The sequence below is a fragment of the Pseudophryne corroboree genome (assembly GCF_028390025.1).
Source record: "Pseudophryne corroboree isolate aPseCor3 chromosome 3 unlocalized genomic scaffold, aPseCor3.hap2 SUPER_3_unloc_13, whole genome shotgun sequence".
NCBI classification, from domain to species: domain Eukaryota; kingdom Metazoa; phylum Chordata; class Amphibia; order Anura; family Myobatrachidae; genus Pseudophryne; species Pseudophryne corroboree.
The window spans coordinates 1,812,563-1,836,625 of NW_026967501.1; the positions used below are offsets into that span (position 1 = coordinate 1,812,563).

Genomic DNA, 24,063 nt, shown 5'->3' on the forward strand with positions numbered 1-24,063 from the left:
AGGGAGTGTATAGTGGGCGTTTCAGATGTAACCTTAGGGTAACTGGCTCCGGAACCTGGTTCCCTCGTCCACGTCACACACGTCTGGTCAGCCTTTCCCCTTTCCGCAGTTCATCCAAATCTCCAAACTCCTGCTGCTACGCGTTTCGGGATCAACCCTTCATCAGGCAGTGAGAGTGGAGTGTACAGATATCCTATTTATACCATTAGTGAGATTAATTTCCGGGTCAGGGATCAGGCCTGAACACGGATAGTAAAAACATAGTTCTTTTTGATTTTCACTTAAATAATCCAAAACGTTTAACACATGACATACATATATCATATAAAACTTGTTTAAAACTTTAAATTACCACCGGATTATGTATTCTGAAAACCGCGTCCCGGTCACCGGAAGTGACGTTGCCGCAACTTCCGGTTTCGGCCGCGAGGTTAATGCACCTAAAGTTTTTTTACTGAGTTGTACAGTGGTGTTGGTGGATAGTAATAGGTCCTCCTTTGCTTACTAGTCTATTCAAAGTTCATATATCGTGCAATGACGGTTCCGCATTTGCTTCCGTGTGGTGGAACGCATCTTGAACCGCACCGGTACTTCCGGTGACGCACTTCCTTCGCATATACGTAATGGAACACAGCGTCCCTGTTATTTAGTGTAGATGAAGTTCATAATAGTTAGGTATCTCAGTGGGCAGTATATATTTCTGGTTCAAAGGTCATGCCTGTGCCCAGATAAATAATACAAATTATTTTGTGTTCGGAACATTATAAACACACTGTCATGAAAATAAAATATAAATAAACCAAATTTAACAGCTTGAAGTTCTTATTTCAAATATCCTAGGAGGTCACGTGTACAGTCTTCAGAGATCGAACTGCAGTGGCATCTTGTTATATTCTTGGTACTTTGTAAATAGAAAGTCTCTTGGATACATACTGGATGAAAGTTCAATTGATCTTCTTCTTGTTTATCTCATTAATAGTTCTTATTGCTAATCCGGAGTGTTTTTCAGTCCCATGGTGCGTATTCTGAAACGCACCAATATTCCGGTGACTTGTTCACTTGTTAACAGTTTCATTTAGATGATGGGCCACAATGCCCCTATTATTAATCTAAAATGGAATCAAAATAGATATTCATCTAAATGGGTGTCATACATAATATATACGAAATATTTAAATAATTTCTTAATATTATTCGGTGACGGAAAAGATATGATGTGCACACGTTATATAGATGTAAGTGAGTGATGCCTATGCATGGACAGGGGTGGGAGTGATGATAATTGAAAGAGAGAGGAATGTTACTGGAGGAACCATTTAATTTCAAAATCTGCATTGAGTCCATGAGAAATAAGGCTTTTGGTTTTGTGTATTGTGACAAGGACACTGGGATAGTGTTTGAGGGCAGGTATGTTTGTCCCAGGTTATTGTCTTACATGTTTTAGAAAGTGCAATAAGGAATATACAAGTGCGCGGCCAACAGCAGCAGGTAGGAGGAAGGTCAGTTCCTCAAGATTAAACAGTAAAGGGAAAAAGGTGTGTACCTGCGCTGGCTGAATATATTAAATTGATAAATTGTCAATAAAAACAATAATAATAATAAAAATAACAATAATAATAATGAAAATGGATGGTTTGTTCTATATAAAGAGGTAACAATTTAATAATTTAATAACATATCACATAAAGCAATTATTAAAAATAAAGGAATTCCTCTTGCCACTAGGTGGCAGTAAAAACTTGGATTAGTTTATCTGGACAGTATTGAATAAATTTCATGGTCTCCAATGTTAGAATTGTCCATTCCTATAGGCTAGGACAGCCTCCCTCTGCGCATTCACTGTACTCAATATGTATTTACCAGATCCCCTCGTTGGTGAGCATCAGCCTTGGAACAAGTCCTTTGTATAGCTGTAGGGGTGAAGCCAGGTAGAAATAGAGATCCAGTGGTGGGAGATACGTCCAAATTGTGCCAAGGAGGACACGGCTTTTGCAGGCCGCTGTGGAGAACGGGGTCCAGAAAGAGCAAATGTACTCAAGTCCAATGAAAGAAAGCTCAACGCGTTTCACTGGTAAGATCCAGCTTCCTCAGGAGCATGCTAGGGAGCTGGTGCAGGTTTTTAGTAGAGTGGGAATACCAAAAGAAATTTTGACTGACCAAGGTACTCCATTTATGTCAAGGGTCATGAAAGAATTGTGCAAATTGTTTAAGGTCACTCACCTCAGGACGCCCATTTACCATCCCCAAACTGATGGGTTGGTGGAAAGGTTTAATAAAACATTAAAAAGCATGTTAAAAAAGGTGGTTGACAAAGATGGGAAAAATTGGGATTGTTTGTTGCCCTACTTGTTAATGGCCGTCAGAGAAGTTCCTCAGTCCTCTACGGGGTTTTCTCCATTTGATTTGTTGTATGGTAGACACCCCAGAGTGCTGTTGGACGTTGCCAAAGAGACGTGGGAAGGACAGCCCACTCCTTATAGAAGCGTTATTGAACATGCATCACAAATGCAGGATAGGATTGCAGCCGTGGTACCTATTGTCAGAGAGCACATGGAACAGGCCCAGAGTGCTCAACAGAGGGTATACAGCCGGAGTGCCAAGATACGGGAATTTGCTCCTGGAGATAGAGTTCTTGTTTTGGTACCCACTGTGGAAAGCAAATTCCTAGCTAAATGGCAGGGTCCATTTGAGATTAGGGAAAAAGTGAATGAGGTTAATTACAAAGCATACCAGCCGGGAAAGAGAAAACCCGAACAAATGTATCATGTTAACTTAATCAAACCCTGGAAAGATAGGTTGTCTCTGTCAGCGGAGCCTTGCCCTTCGGTGTCTTCACCTCGGTTGCTCCCCGCAGTGAAGGTGTCGGAGACATTATCAGCTGGTCAGAAAAATCAGGTTAAAGAATTTCTCATCCAAAATAGGGAAATATTTTCAGAGCTGCCTGGCCGAACGACCATAATAAAACATGACATTGTCACAGAACCAGGGGTCAGGGTCCATTTAAAGCCATATAGGATTCCGGAGGCTCAGCGAGAAGCTGTTTCTAAAGAAGTTAAAACCATGTTAGAACTTGGAGTCATAGAGGAATCTAACAGTGAGTGGTCCAGTCCCATAGTTCTCATCCCGAAGCCCGACGGTAGCATACGCTTCTGTAATGACTTTTGTAAGTTAAATGAGGTGTCCAAGTTTGACGCATACCCCATGCCCCGTGTGGACGAGCTTATAGAAAGGCTGGGAACAGCTAGGTTTCTCACCACGTTGGACCTGACCAAAGGTTACTGGCAAATACCTTTATCTGATGGCGCAAAAGAAAAAACAGCCTTTTCGGTTCCGGAGGGGCTGTACCAGTACAAGATGTTACCCTTTGGGTTGCATGGGGCTCCAGCAACCTTTCAACGGGCAATGGATAAAATTTTGAGGCCCCATAGAAAATATGCAGCTGCCTATTTGGATGATGTAGTAATTCACAGTACAGACTGGGGGTCCCATTTGGGTAAAGTACAAGCAGTACTGGACTCAATCAGAGAGGCAGGGTTAACTGCTAACCCAAAGAAGTGCTGCCTCGCAATGGAGGAGGTCAAATACTTGGGCTTTACCATAGGCAGAGGTCTGATTAAGCCCCAATTGAATAAAATTGATGCTATTCAAAACTGGCCTCATCCAGTGAATAAAAAACGGGTAAGGGCTTTTTTGGGAATAACTGGGTACTATAGACGGTTTATTCCCAATTTTGCGACCATGGCGGTGCCGTTGTCAGACCTTACCAAAGGGAAGCAGTCAAATATGGTGAAATGGAACCCTGATGCAGAAAAAGCGTTCCAAGCGTTAAAAGTGGCTTTGTGTTCACAACCGGTATTGATAACACCAGATTTTTCAAAAGAATTTGTGGTACAGACAGATGCCTCAGAGGTAGGGATAGGGGACGAACACCCTATCATTTATTTGAGTAGGAAACTCAATGAGCATGAAAAAAGGTATGCCATTGTGGAAAAGGAGGCTTTGGCCATTAAGTGGGCACTAGATACCTTGAGATATTACCTCTTGGGTAGACAATTCAGACTAGTGACAGATCATGCCCCTTTAAAATGGATGTATGTAAATAGAGGCAAGAATGCTCGTGTAACTAGATGGTTTCTAGCGTTGCAGGACTTTAAGTTTACTGTCGAACATAGACCAGGAACACAATTGGCCAACGCAGATGCATTGTCTCGCATCTTCTGTTTGGGGGCTACAAGTGTTCCGGCCCCTAGGTCGAAACAGGGGAGGGGGATATGTGACAAGGACACTGGGATAGTGTTTGAGGGCAGGTATGTTTGTCCCAGGTTCTTGTCTTACATGTTTTAGAAAGTGTTAACTTCTAGGAAAAATGCTTTTGGTTTTGTCAGAACCTTTTCAGTTTGATGTAAAAGCTGGGTATAGGCTCTGAGAGAGAGATAAGGAGAGTTCTAGCCATTGGGCCCAGTTCGGGTCTTTGGCCTCACATAGGGCTAATCGGGGTTTCAGATGTGAAAGAGTGTTATAGGTCTGCTAGCCTGATTAGTATGGGCAGACTGCCTGGGAAGGCTGCAGAGTCTGTGTGAGAGGAACACGCTTTTTGACACAAGTAAGCTACACAGTATTTACTGGAGAACTCTTTGTTTTTGTTTAGTGACAGTTAGGAATATCTTATGTTTAGTTAGTGCCGGACAGGCAAGGTATTTTCTTTTGGTGTTTTGTTTTATTTTTCTGTTTCAATAAAACTGGCCGGGGTCAGTTGTACCAGAAACTGGACTTGTGTTGTTCCTCAGCTGCTGCGTGCTGCCATATTCCCCAGGAAGAGGCGCCTTGCACCCCACAGTATTACAGTATCCATTTAATTTCGCTTTTGGCCAACCGGGTTGCGTCATCTCTGTATCTCCAATTGTTTTTTACATTGCTAGGAAACGGATGATGTTTTGGGTTGAACAGTTGTGTTTTTCTTTAAAGTGATTTGATAGTGAGTGTGTAGTTAGCCCTTTTTTGATGTTCCGAAGATGCTCACCAAGTCTGGTTTTTAAGGCTCTACTGGTCCGGCCAATGTAGATAAGATTGCAGCTACATTCAATCATATATACTACATTGGTAGTATGACACGTCATGAATTGTTGTAACTTGTATTTATTGTTCTTCACTGTGAAATCTTCAAATTTGGATTGCTCTGATTTAATCTCTCGACATGCTTGACATGCTCCGCATCTGAAGAAACCTTTGTTCCTTATGGGGTGATTATCGTGGTATGGTAAGGCACTTCTGGTGAGCTTATCTTTAAGATTTGGTGCTTTCCTATAAATGAATTTGGGTACTTGGGGTAGGGCTTCTTTGAGAACCGGATCTTTTAATAAAAGATGCCAGTGCCTTCGTACAATGGATTCCATTTTTTTGTGTTGGTGATTATACTGAGTGATGAATGCAAACTGGGTTTTCTTATCTTCTACTTTTTTCTTCTTAGAATTTACTAGAAGGTCTTTGCGGTCTTGTTGGAGGACTTCATTCTTGAATTTTTCCAAGTTTTTTTCTTCATATCCTTTGTCCAGGAAGCCCTTCTTCACGTTCTCAATTTGTTCCTCACATACTCTCTTGTTGCTGCAATTCCGCCTTAGTCTCAAGAATTGGCTTTTTGGGACACTAGTCAGCCAGTTGACATGATGTTGGCTTGTCATATCGATATAATTATTGGCATCTGTTGGTTTTTTGAAACATTTTGTTTCCAATCTTCCTTCTTCAGTATATAATGTTAGATCCAGAAAATTAATTTCTGTTTGGCTGGTTGTGACACTCAATTTAATGTTGAGGTCATTTTGGTTTAGATGTTCCGAGAAACTGTCAAGGGCGTTTTTGTTGCCTTTCCAGAAAAAAATTATATCATCGATATAACGATACTAAAAGGTGAGTTCCTTTCCGAACTCCTGGCTTGACTTTATGTTCTTTTCCTCCCAATACGACATGAACAAGTTTGCAAAACTTGGTGCGAGGGACAGGGGTGTACTAGCAGGGGGAGAGCCGCTATTGCACACGATATAGGCCCTCATTCCGAGTTGATCGCTCGCTAGGTGCTTTTAGCAGCCGTGCAAATACTAAGCCGCCGCCCTCTGGGAGTGTATCTTAGCTTAGCAGAAGTGCGAATGAAAGGATCGCACAGCTGCACCAAAATATTTTCAAGCAGTTTCTGAGTAGCTGCAGACCTACTTCAGACTATTTAGTTCCTGTTTTGACGTCACAAACACGCCCTGCGTTTGGCCAGCCATGCCTGCGCTTTCTCTGGCACTCCTGCGTTTGTATGTGACACGCCTGCGTTTTCCAGCACACTCCCAGAAAACGGTCAGGTACCACCCAGAACCACCCACTTCATGTCAATCACTCTGCGGCCAGCAGTGCGACTGAAAAGCGTCGCTAGTCCTTGTGTGAAACTACTTCGGCTGTTGTGAAAGTACGTTGCGCGTGCGCATTGCGCCGCATGCACAGAAGTGATGCTTTTTGGCCTAGTCGCTGCGCTGCGAATGAAAACAGCTAGCGAACAACTCAGAATGACCCCCATAGTGTCTTTAAAAAGACACACAATCCGGATTACTGGTATATAGATATATTTCAGCTTGCAGTTGTCACTACAAGCGGGGGGGGGTGCTGTTCTCCTCTCACTCTGAGTCTCTATCACACACGCAGTGAGGCTGGCTGGTTATACTTGTCTGTGAGTTTTTTGTGTGAGTGTTGTTCTCTATCAATATGGTTAAACACGCTGTATGCAAAGTTTGTCATACCAGATTCTCCCCTTCTACCACTGGGTCCCTATTGTGTGACCATTGCAGTCAGTCTTCTCAGGTCTGTGTGGAAACTAGGGGGGAGGGTCAGGAGCCTTCTTGGCTCATGGCATTAAGACTATGATGGCTGACATGTCATCCCAGCTTGATGCTAATATGCAAACAACACTACAACTGCAACAGGCTTTTGCAGACCTTGCAGCAAAGGCTGATGACAGATATCCTTCCCTCCATAGTTCAGGGCCACTTAAGCGTGGGCTGCATGCTCTTCTAGCAGATGATGAGGATATTCTGGGGGAGGAATTGGAACCTGATATAGAAGATTTCACTCCTGCAGAGGATATTGAACCCCTAATTCTTGCTATCAGAGATGTAATAAAAGCCCCTGTAGAAGAGGCTGCTTCAACGCAGTTGTTTTTTCTTGGATAGAAAAAAGTTAGCATCACCTTCCCAGATTCTCCAGAATTAGATGAGGTTTGTAAACAACAACAAGAACTAGGAAAAAAGATCTGCACTCTCAAATTTCATATTAAGAAATAGTAAAGTGAAATAAATCACTTCTAATAACCCCAATATAAAAATTAAAGATTTAATATACATCAATCTTGGGGGTGCTACCTAAGACAACCAATGAGCAACACATGATATGGAAGAAAGAGAATGGGGTTGTACTGGTAAGGTGCACAGGGGATAAATTAAAACATAACTTTTATTGTCACATTAAGAGGCCGTAAACCGGTCAGCATAGCGAAATATATGGTTAAAATTACGTATAGAAAAAGAATAAGGTGCTCTAAGATAGAAAAATAGTGAAATTAAAAATATCTCCACTTCGATGATTGCAAAAACTATTGACGGAAGTTAATTGGAATACTAATGAATTCACAAATAAATCTGTTATGTATACTATGAATAAATCAAGCCCACAATTGATGGCTACAGAAAACTTCCAAATCCCAGTGTCCGCTATGGTATGTGTATATTCTTATAGATCCTTTGTATGTCTCACACACACTACGACCAACAGCCCATATGTGTCAATAAATTGTTTCCTTTTCTCAACTTTGGAGTAGAACAAGGGGTTGGTATTTAACGGATTTGTATGCCCTGGATTTGCTATCCTATACCGCTCGAGCGTTCACTCCTAATGTATACACACAGCCGTATCGCCAGTGGTGTAAAGTGAATAAGGTGTATTGATCAATGAAACTGAGCGATGTTTCATAAGGAGTGTGTCATTATGCTCATTGGGAATTAAAGAGACAACTTTATTGCGAAATTGACTAAATTACGAGTGTGTTCCTCTGTCACATAAACACTTCAATCACAGAAGTTACTGTTTCTACCCCACTGTAACAGCAAACTAACTGTATCTGGATGGGGTTAATTAGAATGCTGGTATTAAATGTGCGAGCAAGGGTTGTCAGGAGTGACAGTCGGGTTAAGCCTTGACAAAGCTATATGCGAAATGCGCGCATCGGCATCTTTCTCCACGCTGATGCTCTTGCAATAACTATCTTATCTGTTAACTTTCATAACTGGGGGTTGTACTGCTGCACGGTAAAACGGGAATACCCGTTAATCAGACAAATGCTGATTCATTAGGTACCGCTGCAGCATGTTCACCCTCATAATCTCAAGTGTATAATGTTTGTCTCCACAGTTTATGCATATAAGATCTGATATTATGCTACACAGCAGGCACGGGAATGCCCGACAAACGGACGAATGCTGATTGAATATGTGCCTTTGCAGCATATCTACCTGTACAGTTTACAACTCCACGTGTCTTTTAGGATATCTATTATATTAGATGTTCACTATAGCAAAAACACCACTACACGACTAATAGAGGAAGCACCTGACAGTTAGATTAATGCTGATTTAACATATGCCGTTACAGCAAAATTAAGTGCCTCCAGCATTATTGGGTTGGTGTGGGTTTTAACATTTGGGTGGGACTGCTGCACAACGGGAATACCCGTTAATTAGATAAATGCTAACTCATTAGATATCAATGCAGCATGTTCACCCACATAATGTTTTGAGTACCATCGTTATAGCACGTACTTACTTGATACCGGGCTAAGTGACATGCACGGGAATGCCTGAGAAGCGGATTAATGCTGATTGAATGTATGCCGTAGCAGCACGTTTGTTCCTGGATTTTACAGCTAGAAATATCCTCTAAATCAGTCAGTATTTAGTGTACATACAGTGGCGGTTCTTGCCACGGGCAAGCAGGACTTTTGCCCGGGGCGCCGCCTTCCGGAGGGCGCTGGCGCCATCCGGAGGGCGCCGCACCGTGGCAAGATCCGCCACTGCCGCCCGCTGTGTCCCCCGTCCGCTGCCCGCTGCCGTCCCCTGTGAAGGGAACTAGACGCTATGCGTCTAGTTTCCCTTCGTGGAGAGTAACTGCTGAGCGGTGCGCGATGACGTCATCGCGCACCGCACAGCAAAGGTCCTCTCCACGAAGGGAACTAGACGCATAGCGTCTAGTTTCTCTTCGTGGGGAGGACCTTTTGCTGTGCGGTGCGCGATGACGTCATCGCGCACCGCTCAGCAGTCAAGCGGCGCTTTCAATGTACAGGGGGCGTGACTCACCACGCCCCCTGTATTAGGTCACGCCCCTTTCTCGCCCGGGGCGCTCTGCGCCCTGGAACCGGCCCTGTGTACATACAATAGTAAACCATATCAGCACACTGCTAATTGAGGAAGTACTTTACAATTGGATTACAATTAATCAATTAGTCATGGTAGTGTGTTCATGATAGTAAACCACGCTAGCACACTGCTAATTGAGGAAGTACCTTATAATCGGACTATAATTCTTTTTATAAATTACTCCTACAAGTGCCTCTATTACCATTTATATATTTTTCACCTGTGGTCACGGGGAGCAGATAAATTATAATGTAGCCAATTCAGGATCATAATGAATATCAATACTGAGGGTATCTAATCTGACGGCACAAACGAATGTGCCAACCCTTGCTCGCACATTTAATATCAGCATTCTAATTAACCCCATCCAGATACAGTTAGTTTGCTGTTACAGTGGGGTAGAAACAGTAACTTCTGTGATTGAAGTGTTTATGTGACAGAGGAACACACTCGTAATTTAGTCAATTTCGCAATAAAGTTGTCTCTTTAATTCCCAATGAGCATAATGACACACTCCTTATGAAACATCGCTCAGTTTCATTGATCAATACACCTTATTCACTTTACACCACTGGCGATACGGCTGTGTGTATACATTAGGAGTGAACGCTCGAGCGGTATAGGATAGCAAATCCAGGGCATACAAATCCGTTTAAATACCAACCCCTTGTTCTACTCCAAAGTTGAGAAAAGGAAACAATTTATTGACACATATGGGCTGTTGGTAGTAGTGTGTGTGAGACATACAAAGGATCTATAAGAATATACACATACCATAGCGGACACTGGGATTTGGAAGTTTTCTGTAGCCATCAATTGTGGGCTTGATTTATTCATAGTATACATAACAGATTTATTTGTGAATTCATTAGTATTCCAATTAACTTCCATCGATAGTTTTTGCAATCATCGAAGTGGAGATATTTTTAATTTCACTATTTTTCTATCTTAGAGCACCTTATTCTTTTTCTATACGTAATTTTAACCATATATTTCGCTATGCTGACCGGTTTACGGCCTCTTAATGTGACAATAAAAGTTATGTTTTAATTTATCCCCTGTGCACCTTACCAGTACAACCCCATTCTCTTTCTTCCATATCAGAGGTTTGTAAACAAGCCTGGAAAAATCCTGATAAAAGATATCCGGTTATTAGAAAGATTTTACATTCTTTCCCATTCACACCAGAGGGTAGAAAATATTGGGAAGAACCCCCAGCTGTTGACGTTTCTGTCTCCTGCCTCTCTAAGAAGGCAGTGTTACCGGTGCCATGGTCTTTTCAGCTCAAGGACCCTGGGGATAGGAAAATAGAAACTACGCTGCAATCTATTTACACAGCGGCTGGTCGCTGGATGATAGCAGGTTGCTGGATGTCACATGCCATTTACACCTGGGCCACTCAGATTCAAGAGAGCCTTGCGGGGTATTTGCACCTGGTCACTACGGTGACCCTCATAAAACACATTCAGGATACTGCACGTATACTGTGTGACTCGCGCAAGGAAATAGGTTCTATTAATGCTAGAACTACCACCATGGCAGTGTCGGCACGCAGAGCCTTGTGGTTGCATCAGTGGATTGCCGACGCAGATTCCAAGCGCAGTGTGGAGAGTCTCCCCTTTTCAGGGGAATGGCTTTTTTGGGTTGAGTTAGATAAATTTCTAAGGTCACTGCAGGGAAATCCATGTTTCTCCCCTCTGGGGCCCCTCCGGCTAGGCGCACCTACCTCCAATGCGGCACGAGACACCAGCGGTAAGACTAGAAGCTATTTCCCAGGACCCAAACACCAGTGCAGCTTCCACAAAAGCTTCAGCATGATGGTGGCTACCCACCCTGGGGTGATCTCAAGATGGGAGCTTGTCTACATCACTTCAGCCACATCTGGGCAGACTCTTGCCAGGATACCTGGGTAAAGGAACTCATTTCCCAAGGTTACAAGCTGGAGGTCGACAGCGCTCCTCCCCAATGATTTCTCAAATCAGGCTTACCAGTTTAGGACCATACCAGAGTTACACTACAAAAAGCTATCCTCAAATTTGTTCAGTCCCAGGTCATTGTTCCAGTACCACTGTTGAAACAAAGAAAAGGATACTACTCCAACCTGTTTGTGGTACCGAAACCAGATGGATCGGTAAGACCCATTCTGAATCTCAAATCCCTGAACCCTTACCTCAAGGTTTTCAAATTCAAGATGGAGTCCCTGCAGGCGGTAATTGCGGGCCTGAAAGAATGGGAGTTCATGGTCTCTCTGGATATAAAGGATGCTTATCTCCACATCCCGATTTGGTCCCCTCACCAAGCTTTCCTGAGGTTTGCCCTACTGAACAATCACTGTCAGTTTCAGGCGTTACCCTTCGGCCTGTCCACAGCTCCGAGGGTGTTCACAAAGGTGATGGCGGAGATGATGTTCCAACTCTGAGTCCAGGGGCTAATGGAGGCTGTATTGAGCGGTGTTTTGGGTGATTTAGAGCCCTAAATTGCAGGAGCTCCAGCCCAAGATGTCTGTGTAGGACAGCGTCCAAGCCACGCCCCTCAAATACATATCCTTTTAATAACAAATATATACATCAATGAGCTTTGGAACTCAGATAATATGTGGGTGTATTGTTTTATGGTATGCTGTGTTTTGTGATGTATAGCGCACATTCATAGCACATGGTAATAAGATGTGTAGGCATCCACAATATATATTAGAGCGGGCATTTTAAATATTTGTTAGAAAGCAATTTGACATTTGCAGCAGTTTTTCTGAGTTTTGACCTGACCGCAGCACTGCAAAAAGTTGCTAGCGAGCGATCAACTCGGAATGACCCCCAATGTGTAATGGGCATAACGGTTGTGTAATAATGTGTAATCAGCATTATGGTGTGTAATAATGTGTAATCAGCATTACAGGTGTGTAATGGGCATAACGGTGTGTAATAATGTGTAATGGGCATTACGGTGTGCGCGTGTCTGACGTCAAATCCGGACCAGACACGCTGAAATGATCGCAAGGGCTGAGTAAGTCTAGAGCTACTTATAAACTGCATAAAACTTTTCCTGCCCGCTCGGCAGCACACGCGTTCGCACACTTGCAAAGTGAAAATACACTCCCCCATAGGCGGCGATTATCTGATCGCAAGGCAGCAAAAAGATGCTAGTGAGCGATCAACTCGGAATCCCCCCCTGTTAGGCGCCGAGGGTCCGCCCGTCAGTGCGGCCCGGCGCCTAGCAACTAGGGACGCCGCAGGCAGACAGCCGCCGGCTCCCTAGCAACGCTAGACGCCGGGCGCACGGAGCCGCTCAGACCCTAGCAACGGGGACGCCACGGTCGGACCGCGTTCCCCGTTGCTGGGTCTTAATTAGTCAGTTCAAATTGTATCCTGGCCGTGCAGCATGCAGCTGCACGGCATGATTATGTAATTACCCTGTCTGGATCTTGATTGGAGGGCTCCCAAATTTAAGCACTCTCAGGACTTCTCACAGACGCCGGTGATAGCTTCCTGTTTGCTGTGTCAGTTACAGAGAGTTTCCAGTCCTGCTCAATCCGGTTGTTCCTGTCCTCAGTGGTCCTGTACTCGGAAGTTGTCATCTATTCCTGGAGTCCGACCGAGCACCTTTAACATCCTGTGGTGTTCGTGAGTCGCGGCGTAGCCGTGTGTTGCGGCTTGACCGCTTACTGTTTATTATTTAGTTTCTTTGTGTTCCGGAGCTTTTGCGGAGGATTCCGCTCCCACAAATCCACTCTGGTATCCAGCGGTGCTGGATAGGAGTAACGGATCAGTGGATCTTTGGTTGTCCTTTTCCCTGGCGGTTTGTCCGCACATACTTTTGGTTTAATTTAGTTAGCTTGTAGCCCCTGGCCTGGTTGCTTAGTCAGAGGGCCCCTTGTTATCACCCTGTCTCGGATTTCCCTTTGTCTCCCATTAAGACCTGAGGGGGCATCGAAGTTGGGCAGACATAATCCGCCCTTCAAACGCGGCTGCCATGGGCTCAAGCAACCATAGTCTCGCAGGGGATTTCTGATAACACGGGCGAGACAACGGAGTTAGGGCGCCAGGGGTTACTAGGCTTTCCAGCTCCCGTAACCAGCATATCTTTCCAGTACTCAGACCTCTGCCATAAGATCTCCTCTGGTCTGGAGTACGGGAATCATAACATTATCACCGGCCCGACTAAAATTTAAAATTAAACAGGATTTAATTTTTTCCCTTATTCAGTTGGAAGATTTGTCGGCCTCATGAATCCCACAGGAGTTGGGCCAAATCCTGGCCAGCTTCTAGTTAGCCAGATTCAAGAACTTACTCAGATGGTTCAGGATCTGTCCCTTCGGGTGAGGTCACAGGAAGATCTGTTACGGACTTCCCCGAGGGTCATTCCTGAACCAAAAATGCATTTGCCTGACCGTTTTTCTGGGGATAGAAAGCAGTTTTTTTAATTTTAAAGAGTCTTGTAAACTTTATTTTCGTTTAAGACCAGTCTCCTCAGGTACGGAATCTCAGCGGGTTGGAATTATTATTTCTTTACTTCAGGGGGATCCTCAGACCTGGGCTTTTGGTTTAAGAACAGACGATCCGGCCTTATTGTCTGTAGACGCCTTTCTGGGGTCTTTAGGGCTATTGTATGACGACCCTGATAGAGAGGCATCCGCCGAGAGTCAGTTGCGTGCTCTCAGACAGGGTAGGAATCCCGCAGAGATTTATTGTACGGAGTTTCGCCGTTGGTCGAACGACTGTGGATGGAATGACCCAGCCCTGCGCAGTCAGTTTCGCCTCGGCTTATCCGAGTCTATAAAAGACAGTCTCCTTCAGTATCCCGCTCCTGAGACTCTCGATAAACTCATGGAGCTCTCTATTAAGATTGATCGTCGTCTCAGAGAGCGGAGGGCTGAAAAAGGAGCATCTGTCGGGTCTACTCCTTGTGTTTTTTCCATTCCTGTGGACATAGAGGAGCCCATGCAGATAGGCCTCTCCAAACTGTCTCCTGAAGAAAGAACCAGAAGGCAAAATTCTGGTCTTTGTTTATATTGTGGAGATAAGGGACATTTTGCCCGTAGTTGTCCGAACAAGTCGGGAAACGCCTCGACCAAGTGATTTGTGAGGGGGTTCACTTTGGTCTGCAGCTTATCTCCTCAAATAATTCACTGTTAGTCCCAGCTAAAGTTTCCTTTGGCAGCCTCTGTTCCTCGGTCTCGGCTTTTGTGGACAGTGGAGCTGCAGGGAACTTTATGGATTTAACATGGGCCAAGGCCTTAGGTATTCCTCAGTTAGCCTTGGGTAGGTGTATCACCATGCATGGTTTAGATGGGAGTCCCTTGTCCAATGGGGTTATTTCTCTCTGTACACCTCCTGTTCTACTTTCGGTAGGAGCTCTGCATTCTGAAAAAATTGAGTTTTTCCTTACCCATTGCCCAGCAGTTCCAGTGGTTCTGGGTCACCCTTGGCTGGCCTTTCATAATCCCATCATTGATTGGCAGTCGGGGGAGATCTCACAATGGGGTACCATCTGTAATAAGGAATGTATTACATTTCCCATCAGAATAGCTGCTGTCATTCCCGCACCCATTCCTGTGGAATACCAGGATTTTGTTGATGTATTTTCCAAGGGCAATGCGGACATTCTTCCTCCCCATAGGCCTTATGATTGTGCTATTGAGCTAATTCCTGGTGCCACTTTGCCTAAGGGAAGGTTATATGCATTGTCCGGACCTGAAACTGTGGCCATGAATGAGTATGTTAAAGAAAGCCTAGGGAAAGGATTTATCAGGCCATCTAAATCCCCTTTAAGTGCAGGCTTCTTCTTCGTGGAGAAGAAGGATGGATCACTCAGACCTTGCATTGACTTTAGAGCCTTGAATAAAATCTCAGTAAAAAATACTTACCCTTTGCCGCTGATTTCTGTCCTCTTTGATCAGCTACATTCGGCTGTGATTTTTTCTAAGATTGACCTGAGAGGAGCATATAACCTCATCCGAATCAAGTCAGGGGATGAGTGGAAAACGGCATTCAGTACTCAGTCGGGTCCCTATGAGTATCTGGTTATGCCATTCGGCCTGTCTAACGCTCCGGCAGTTTTCCAGGATCTCATTAACGATGTGCTCCGTGAATTTCTTGGAAGATTCGTTGTAGTCTACTTAGACGATATTTTGATATATTCTGACTCTATAGAACAACATGTTACCCAGGTGCGTCAGGTTCTAAAAAAATTACGTGAAAATCACCTATATGCCAAGCTGGAGAAGTGTGAATTTCATGTCACGGAGGTATCCTTTTTAGGGTACATCATTTCCCCTCGGGGATTCTGTATGGAACCGAAGAAGCTCCAAGCCATCCTTAGTTGGGCGCAACCCACCAACTTAAAAGCAATTCAGCGCTTTTTAGGGTTTGCGAATTACTATAGAAGATTTATTCACTCTTTCTCCGACCTAGTTGCTCCCATTGTGGCACTGACTAAGAAGGGAGCAGATCCTACCAACTGGTCACGTGAAGCTGAGTTATCTTTTCAGGCCTTGAAACAAGCCTTTGTCTCAGCCCCAGTCCTCAGACATCCCAACCCAGAATTGCCTTTCATTGTTGAGGTTGATGCCTCGGAGGTTGGAGTAGGGGCTATCCTATCTCAGAAGGATCCGGATTCTCTAGAATTACATCCTTGTGCCTTTATGTCCAGGAAATTCGCATCTGCTGAATCCAACTACGATGTTGGTAACCGGGAATTACTGGCTATTAAATGGGCTTTCGAGGAGTGGAGGCATTGGCTTGAAGGAGCCACTCATACCATTTCAGTTTTGACTGTTCACAAAAATCTTCAATACATTGAATCAGCTAAACGGCTGAATGCCCGGCAAGCTCGTTGGGCTTTATTTTTTACTCGTTTCAAGTTCATTATCACCTTCAGGCCAGGTTCCAAGAATACCAAGGCAGATGCCCTGTCACGCAGTTTTCTTCCAGTTCAAGACAACAGTCCTGTTACTCCCATACTTCCGTCTTCAGTCATTCGGGCAGGCCTCACACAAGATTTATTTACCCAGTTAAAGCAGCTTCAACATCAAGCTCCTGGAAATACTCCTGCTGGTCGTCTTTATGTCCCCGAGTTTTTGAGAGCAACTGTTTTGACGGAGTTTCATGATAGCAAAGTTGCCGGGCATCCGGGGATCGCCAAAACTTTTGAATTAGTTTCCCGCTCGGTATGGTGGCCTGGTCTTTCCAAAGACATTAAGGAGTTTGTTTTTTCTTGTCAGGTCTGTGCACAGCATAAGGTTCCCCGTTCCTTGCCTATCGGTCAACTTATGCCCTTGAATGTTCCTCTTAGGCCATGGTCTCATATTTCCATGGATTTTGTGGTGGACCTCCCTCTGTCAGCCGGATGCCGAGTCATATGGGTGGTAGTGGACCGTTTTAGCAAAATGGCCCAATTCATTGCTCTTCCCAGATTGCCATCTGCCCAGGGATTGGCAGTCTTGTTCCTCCGCCATGTTTTCAGACTCCATGGGTTACCCACTGATATTGTTTCTGATCGGGGTCCACAATTCATTGCACAATTTTGGAAGTCTTTTTGTGCCTCATTAAAGATGAAATTATCTTTAACGTCTGGCTACCATCCCCAATCCAACGAGCAGACTGAGCGAGTTAATCAATCATTAAAACAATATTTGCGGTTGTACTCGGCCAAACTCCAAAATGACTGGTCTGAGTTTCTTCCGTTGGCGGAGTTTGCTTACAACAATGCCTGTCATTCCTCCACCAATGTGTCTCCATTTTTTACAGTTTTTGGTTTTCACCCCAGAGCTAATTCCTTTTTTCAACATTCCTCTGTCTCCTCACTGACCCTGACCTCTCATCTCAAACTCATTTGGAAAAAAGTGCACCTGGTTCTCAGAAAAGCGGCATTTCGGGAGAAAATTTTTGCTGACAGGCTCCGGCGGCCGTGCACTTTTAAAGTAGGAGATAGGGTATGGTTGTCGACTCGCAACATTAAACTTCGACAAACCTCAGCCAGATTGGGTCATAAATTTATTGGACTATTTCATATTATCAAAAAAGTCAATCCAGTTGCTTTCCGGTTACGTTTACCAAAAACTTTACGGATCGGAAATACCTTCCATTGCTCCTTGTTAAAACCATATGTTTCGTCCAGTAGATTTCCTCGCAAGATCCCTCAGGGGAAATCACCAATAGATGTACAGGGTCAGCAGGAGTTCTTGGTGGAGAAGGTTCTCGATTCCAAGTTGTCCCGGGGTCGGCTTTATTTTTTGGTACATTGGAGAGGTTATGGTCCAGAAGAAAGGTCTTGGGTCCTGGATGAGGATCTCCATGCCCCGAGGCTCAAAAGGGCATTTTTTCGAGAATTTCCTCAGAAACCTGGCCTTAGGGGTTCCTTGACCCCTCCTCAAGGGGGGGGTACTGTTAGGCGCCGAGGGTCCGCCCGTCAGTGCGGCCCGGCGCCTAGCAACTAGGGACGCCGCAGGCAGACAGCCGCCGGCTCCCTAGCAACGCTAGACGCCGGGCGCACGGAGCCGCTCAGACCCTAGCAACGGGGACGCCACGGTCGGACCGCGTTCCCCGTTGCTGGGTCTTAATTAGTCAGTTCAAATTGTATCCTGGCCGTGCAGCATGCAGCTGCACGGCATGATTATGTAATTACCCTGTCTGGATCTTGATTGGAGGGCTCCCAAATTTAAGCACTCTCAGGACTTCTCACAGACGCCGGTGATAGCTTCCTGTTTGCTGTGTCAGTTACAGAGAGTTTCCAGTCCTGCTCAATCCGGTTGTTCCTGTCCTCAGTGGTCCTGTACTCGGAAGTTGTCATCTATTCCTGGAGTCCGACCGAGCACCTTTAACATCCTGTGGTGTTCGTGAGTCGCGGCGTAGCCGTGTGTTGCGGCTTGACCGCTTACTGTTTATTATTTAGTTTCTTTGTGTTCCGGAGCTTTTGCGGAGGATTCCGCTCCCACAAATCCACTCTGGTATCCAGCGGTGCTGGATAGGAGTAACGGATCAGTGGATCTTTGGTTGTCCTTTTCCCTGGCGGTTTGTCCGCACATACTTTTGGTTTAATTTAGTTAGCTTGTAGCCCCTGGCCTGGTTGCTTAGTCAGAGGGCCCCTTGTTATCACCCTGTCTCGGATTTCCCTTTGTCTCCCATTAAGACCTGAGGGGGCATCGAAGTTGGGCAGACATAATCCGCCCTTCAAACGCGGCTGCCATGGGCTCAAGCAACCATAGTCTCGCAGGGGATTTCTGATAACACGGGCGAGACAACGGAGTTAGGGCGCCAGGGGTTACTAGGCTTTCCAGCTCCCGTAACCAGCATATCTTTCCAGTACTCAGACCTCTGCCATAAGATCTCCTCTGGTCTGGAGTACGGGAATCATAACACCCCCTTGGTGCATTATTCTAACGTCAGCAAGATTCCTCCAGTGGTCTGGGCTCTAGATGCAGAAAGGGCGTTTGATCTCCTCTTATGGCCCCTTTTTGTTTCACACTTTATCTTCTGTAGGTGTAAGGGGAAATGTTTTACATGCTATAAAAGCTTCATACTCTCACACCTCCTCCTCTGTAATGACTAATGGCATACACGCCACACGTTTAGCTTTGGGAAATGTTTTACACACTATAGAAGCTTCATACTCTCACACCTCCTCCTCTGTAATGACTAATGACATACACGCCACACGTTTAGCTTTGGGAAATGTTTTACACGCTATAGAAGCTTCATACTCTCACACCTCCTCCTCTGTAATGACTAATGACATACACGCCCCACGTTTAGCTTTGGGAAATGTTTTACACGCTATAAAAGCTTCATACTCACACACCTCCTCCTCTGTAATGACTAATGGCATACACTCCACACGTTGTGCTTTGGGAAATGTTTTACACGCTATAGAAGCTTCATACTCTCATACCTCCTCCTCTGTAATGACTAATGGCATACACGCCACACGCTTAGCTTTGGGAAATGTTTTACACGCTATAAAAGCTTCATACTCTCACATCTCCTCTGTAATGACTAATGGCATACACGCCACACGTTTAGCTTTGTGAAATATTTTACACGCTATAAAAGCTTCATACTCTCACACCTCCTCCTCTGTAATGACTAATGGCATACACACCAACCGTTTAGCTTTGGGAAATGTTTTACACGCTATAAAAGCTTCATACTCTCACACCTCCTCTGTAATGACTAATGGCATACACTCCACACGTTTAGCTTTGGGAAATGTTTTATAAGCTATAAAAGCTTCATACTCTCACACCTCCTCCTCTGTAATGACTAATGGCATACACTCCACACGTTTAGCTTTGGGATATCTTTACACCCTATAAAAGCTTCATACTCTCACACCTTCTCTGTAATGACTAATGGCATATACTCCACACGTTGTGCTTTGGGAAATGTTTTACACACTATAGAAGCTTCATACTCTCACACCTCCTCTGTAATGACTAATGGCATACACTCTACACGTTTAGCTTTGGGAAATGTTTTACACGCTATAAAAGCTTCATACTCTCACACCTCCTCCTCTGTAATGACTAAAGGCATACACTACACGCCACACGTTTAGCTTTGGGAAATGTTTTACACGCTATAGAAGCTTCATACTCTCACACCTCCTCCTCTGTAATGACTAATGGCATACACGCCACACGTTTAGCTTTGGGAAATGTTTTACACGCTATAGAAGCGTCATACTCTCACACCTCCTCCTCTATAATGACTAATGGCATACACGCCACACGTTTAGCTTTGGGAAATGTTTTACACGCTATAAAAGCTTCATACTCTCACACCTCCTCCTCTGTAATGACTAATGGCATAAACGCCACACGTTTAGCTTTGGGATATGTTTTACACGCTATAAAAGCTTTATACTCTCACACCTTCTCTGTAATGACTAATGGCATACACTCCACACGTTTAGCTTTGGGAAATGTTTTACACACTATAGAAGCTTCATACTCTCACACCTCCTCTATAATGACTAATGGCATACACGCCACACGTTTAGCTTTGGGATATGTTTTACACGCTATAAAAGCTTTATACTCTCACACCTTCTCTGTAATGACTAATGGCATACACTCCACACGTTTAGCTTTGGGAAATGTTTTACACACTATAGAAGCTTCATACTCTCACACCTCCTCCTCTGTAATGACTAATGGCATACACTCCACACGTTTAGCTTTGGGAAATGTTTTACACGCTATAAAAGCTTCATACTCTCACACCTCCTCCTCTGTAATGACTAATGGCATACACGCCACACGTTTAGCTTTGGGAAATGTTTTACACGCTATAAAAGCTTCATACTCTCACACCTCCTCCTCTGTAATGACTAATGGCATAAACGCCACACGTTTAGCTTTGGGAAATGTTTTACACGCTATAAAAGCTTCATATTCTCACACCTCCTCCTCTGTAATGACTAATGGCATACACGCCACACGTTTAGCTTTGGGATATGTTTTACACGCTATAAAAGCTTTATACTCTCACACCTTCTCTGTAATGACTAATGGCATACACTCCACACGTTTAGCTTTGGGAAATGTTTTACACACTATAGAAGCTTCATACTCTCACACCTCCTCCTCTGTAATGACTAATGGCATACACTCCACACGTTTAGCTTTGGGAAATGTTTTACACGCTATAAAAGCTTCATACTCTCACACCTCCTCCTCTGTAATGACTAATGGCATACACGCCACACGTTTAGCTTTGGGAAATGTTTTACACGCTATAAAAGCTTCATACTCTCACACCTCCTCCTCTGTAATGACTAATGGCATAAACGCCACACGTTTAGCTTTGGGAAATGTTTTACACGCTATAAAAGCTTCATATTCTCACACCTCCTCCTCTGTAATGACTAATGGCATACACGCCACACGTTTAGCTTTGGGAAATGTTTTACACACTATAGAAGCTTCATACTCTCACACCTCCTCCTCTGTAATGACTAATGGCATACACGCCACACGTTTAGCTTTGGGAAATGTTTTACACGCTATAAAAGCTTCATATTCTCACACCCCCTCCTCTGTAATGACTAATGGCATAAACGCCACACGTTAGCTTTGGGAAATGTTTTACACGCTATAGAAGCTTCATACTCTCACACCTCCTCCTCTGTAATGATTAATGGCATACACGCCACACGTTTAGCTTTGGGAAATGTTTTACACGCTATAGAAGCTTCATACTCTCACACCTCCTCCTCTGTAATGACTAATGGCATACACTCTACACGTTTAGCTTTGGGAAATGTTTTACACACTATAGAAGCTTCATACTCTCACACCTCATCCTCTGTAATGACTAATGGCATACACGCCACACGTTTAGCTTTGGGAAATGTTTTACACACTATAGAAGCTTCATACTCTCACACCTCCTCCTCTGTAATGACTAATGGCATACACGCCACACGTTTAGCTTTGGGAAATGTTTTACACACTATAGAAGCTTCATACTCTCACACCTCCTCCTCTGTAATGACTAATGGCATACACGCCACACGTTTAGCTTTGGGAAATGTTTTACACGCTATAAAAGCTTCATACTCTCACACCTTCTCCTCTGTAATGACTAATGGCATAAACGCCACACGTTTAGCTTTGGGAAATGTTTTACACACTATAGAAGCTTCATACTCTCACACCTCATCCTCTGTAATTACTAATGGCATACACGCCACACGTTTAGCTTTGGGAAATGTTTTACACACTATAGAAGCTTCATACTCTCACACCTCCTCCTCTGTAATGACTAATGACATACACGCCACACGTTTAGCTTTGGGAAATGTTTTACACGCTATAAAAGCTTCATACTCTCACACCTCCTCCTCTGTAATGACTAATGGCATAAACGCCACACGTTTAGCTTTGGGAAATGTTTTACACGCTATAAAAGCTTCATACTCTCACACCTCCTCCTCTGTAATGACTAATGGCATACACGCCACACGTTTAGCTTTGGGAAATGTTTTACACGCTATAAAAGCTTCATACTCTCACACCTCCTCCTCTGTAATGACTAATGGCATAAACGCCACACGTTTAGCTTTGGGAAATGTTTTACACGCTATAAAAGCTTCATATTCTCACACCTCCTCCTCTGTAATGACTAATGGCATACACGCCACACGTTTAGCTTTGGGAAATGTTTTACACACTATAGAAGCTTCATACTCTCACACCTCCTCCTCTGTAATGACTAATGGCATACACGCCACACGTTTAGCTTTGGGAAATGTTTTACACGCTATAAAAGCTTCATATTCTCACACCCCCTCCTCTGTAATGACTAATGGCATAAACGCCACACGTTAGCTTTGGGAAATGTTTTACACGCTATAGAAGCTTCATACTCTCACACCTCCTCCTCTGTAATGATTAATGGCATACACGCCACACGTTTAGCTTTGGGAAATGTTTTACACGCTATAGAAGCTTCATACTCTCACACCTCCTCCTCTGTAATGACTAATGGCATACACTCTACACGTTTAGCTTTGGGAAATGTTTTACACACTATAGAAGCTTCATACTCTCACACCTCATCCTCTGTAATGACTAATGGCATACACGCCACACGTTTAGCTTTGGGAAATGTTTTACACGCTATAAAAGCTTCATACTCTCACACCTTCTCCTCTGTAATGACTAATGGCATAAACGCCACACGTTTAGCTTTGGGAAATGTTTTACACACTATAGAAGCTTCATACTCTCACACCTCATCCTCTGTAATGACTAATGGCATACACGCCACACGTTTAGCTTTGGGAAATGTTTTACACACTATAGAAGCTTCATACTCTCACACCTCCTCCTCTGTAATGACTAATGACATACACGCCACACGTTTAGCTTTGGGAAATGTTTTACACGCTATAAAAGCTTCATACTCTCACACCTCCTCCTCTGTAATGACTAATGGCATACACGCCACACGTTTAGCTTTGGGAAATGTTTTACACACTATAGAAGCTTCATACTCTCACACCTCCTCCTCTGTAATGACTAATGGCATAAACGCCACACGTTTAGCTTTGGGAAATGTTTTACACGCTATAAAAGCTTCATATTCTCACACCCCCTCCTCTGTAATGACTAATGGCATAAACGCCACACGTTAGCTTTGGGAAATGTTTTACACGCTATAGAAGCTTCATACTCTCACATCTCCTCCTCTGTAATGATTAATGGCATACACGCCACACGTTTAGCTTTGGGAAATGTTTTACACGCTATAGAAGCTTCATACTCTCACACCTCCTCCTCTGTAATGACTAATGGCATACACTCTACACGTTTAGCTTTGGGAAATGTTTTACACACTATAGAAGCTTCATACTCTCACACCTCATCCTCTGTAATGACTAATGGCATACACGCCACACGTTTAGCTTTGGGAAATGTTTTACACGTATAGAAGCTTCATATTCTCACACCTCCTCCTCTGTAATGACTAATGACATACATGCCACACGCTTAGCTTTAGGATATGTTTTACACTCTATAAAAGCTTCATACTCTCATACCTCCACTGTAATGACTAATGGCATACACGCCACACGTTTTGCTTTGGGAAATGTTTTACACACTATAAAAGCTTCATACTCTCAC

General features: G+C 44.0%; 1 pseudogene; it reads left to right on the forward strand.

The window, feature by feature from the left end:
* The window catches only part of LOC134983359 (oocyte zinc finger protein XlCOF7.1-like), a 162,002-nt pseudogene that overhangs the window by 47,877 nt on the left and 90,062 nt on the right, over positions 1 to 24,063 (forward strand).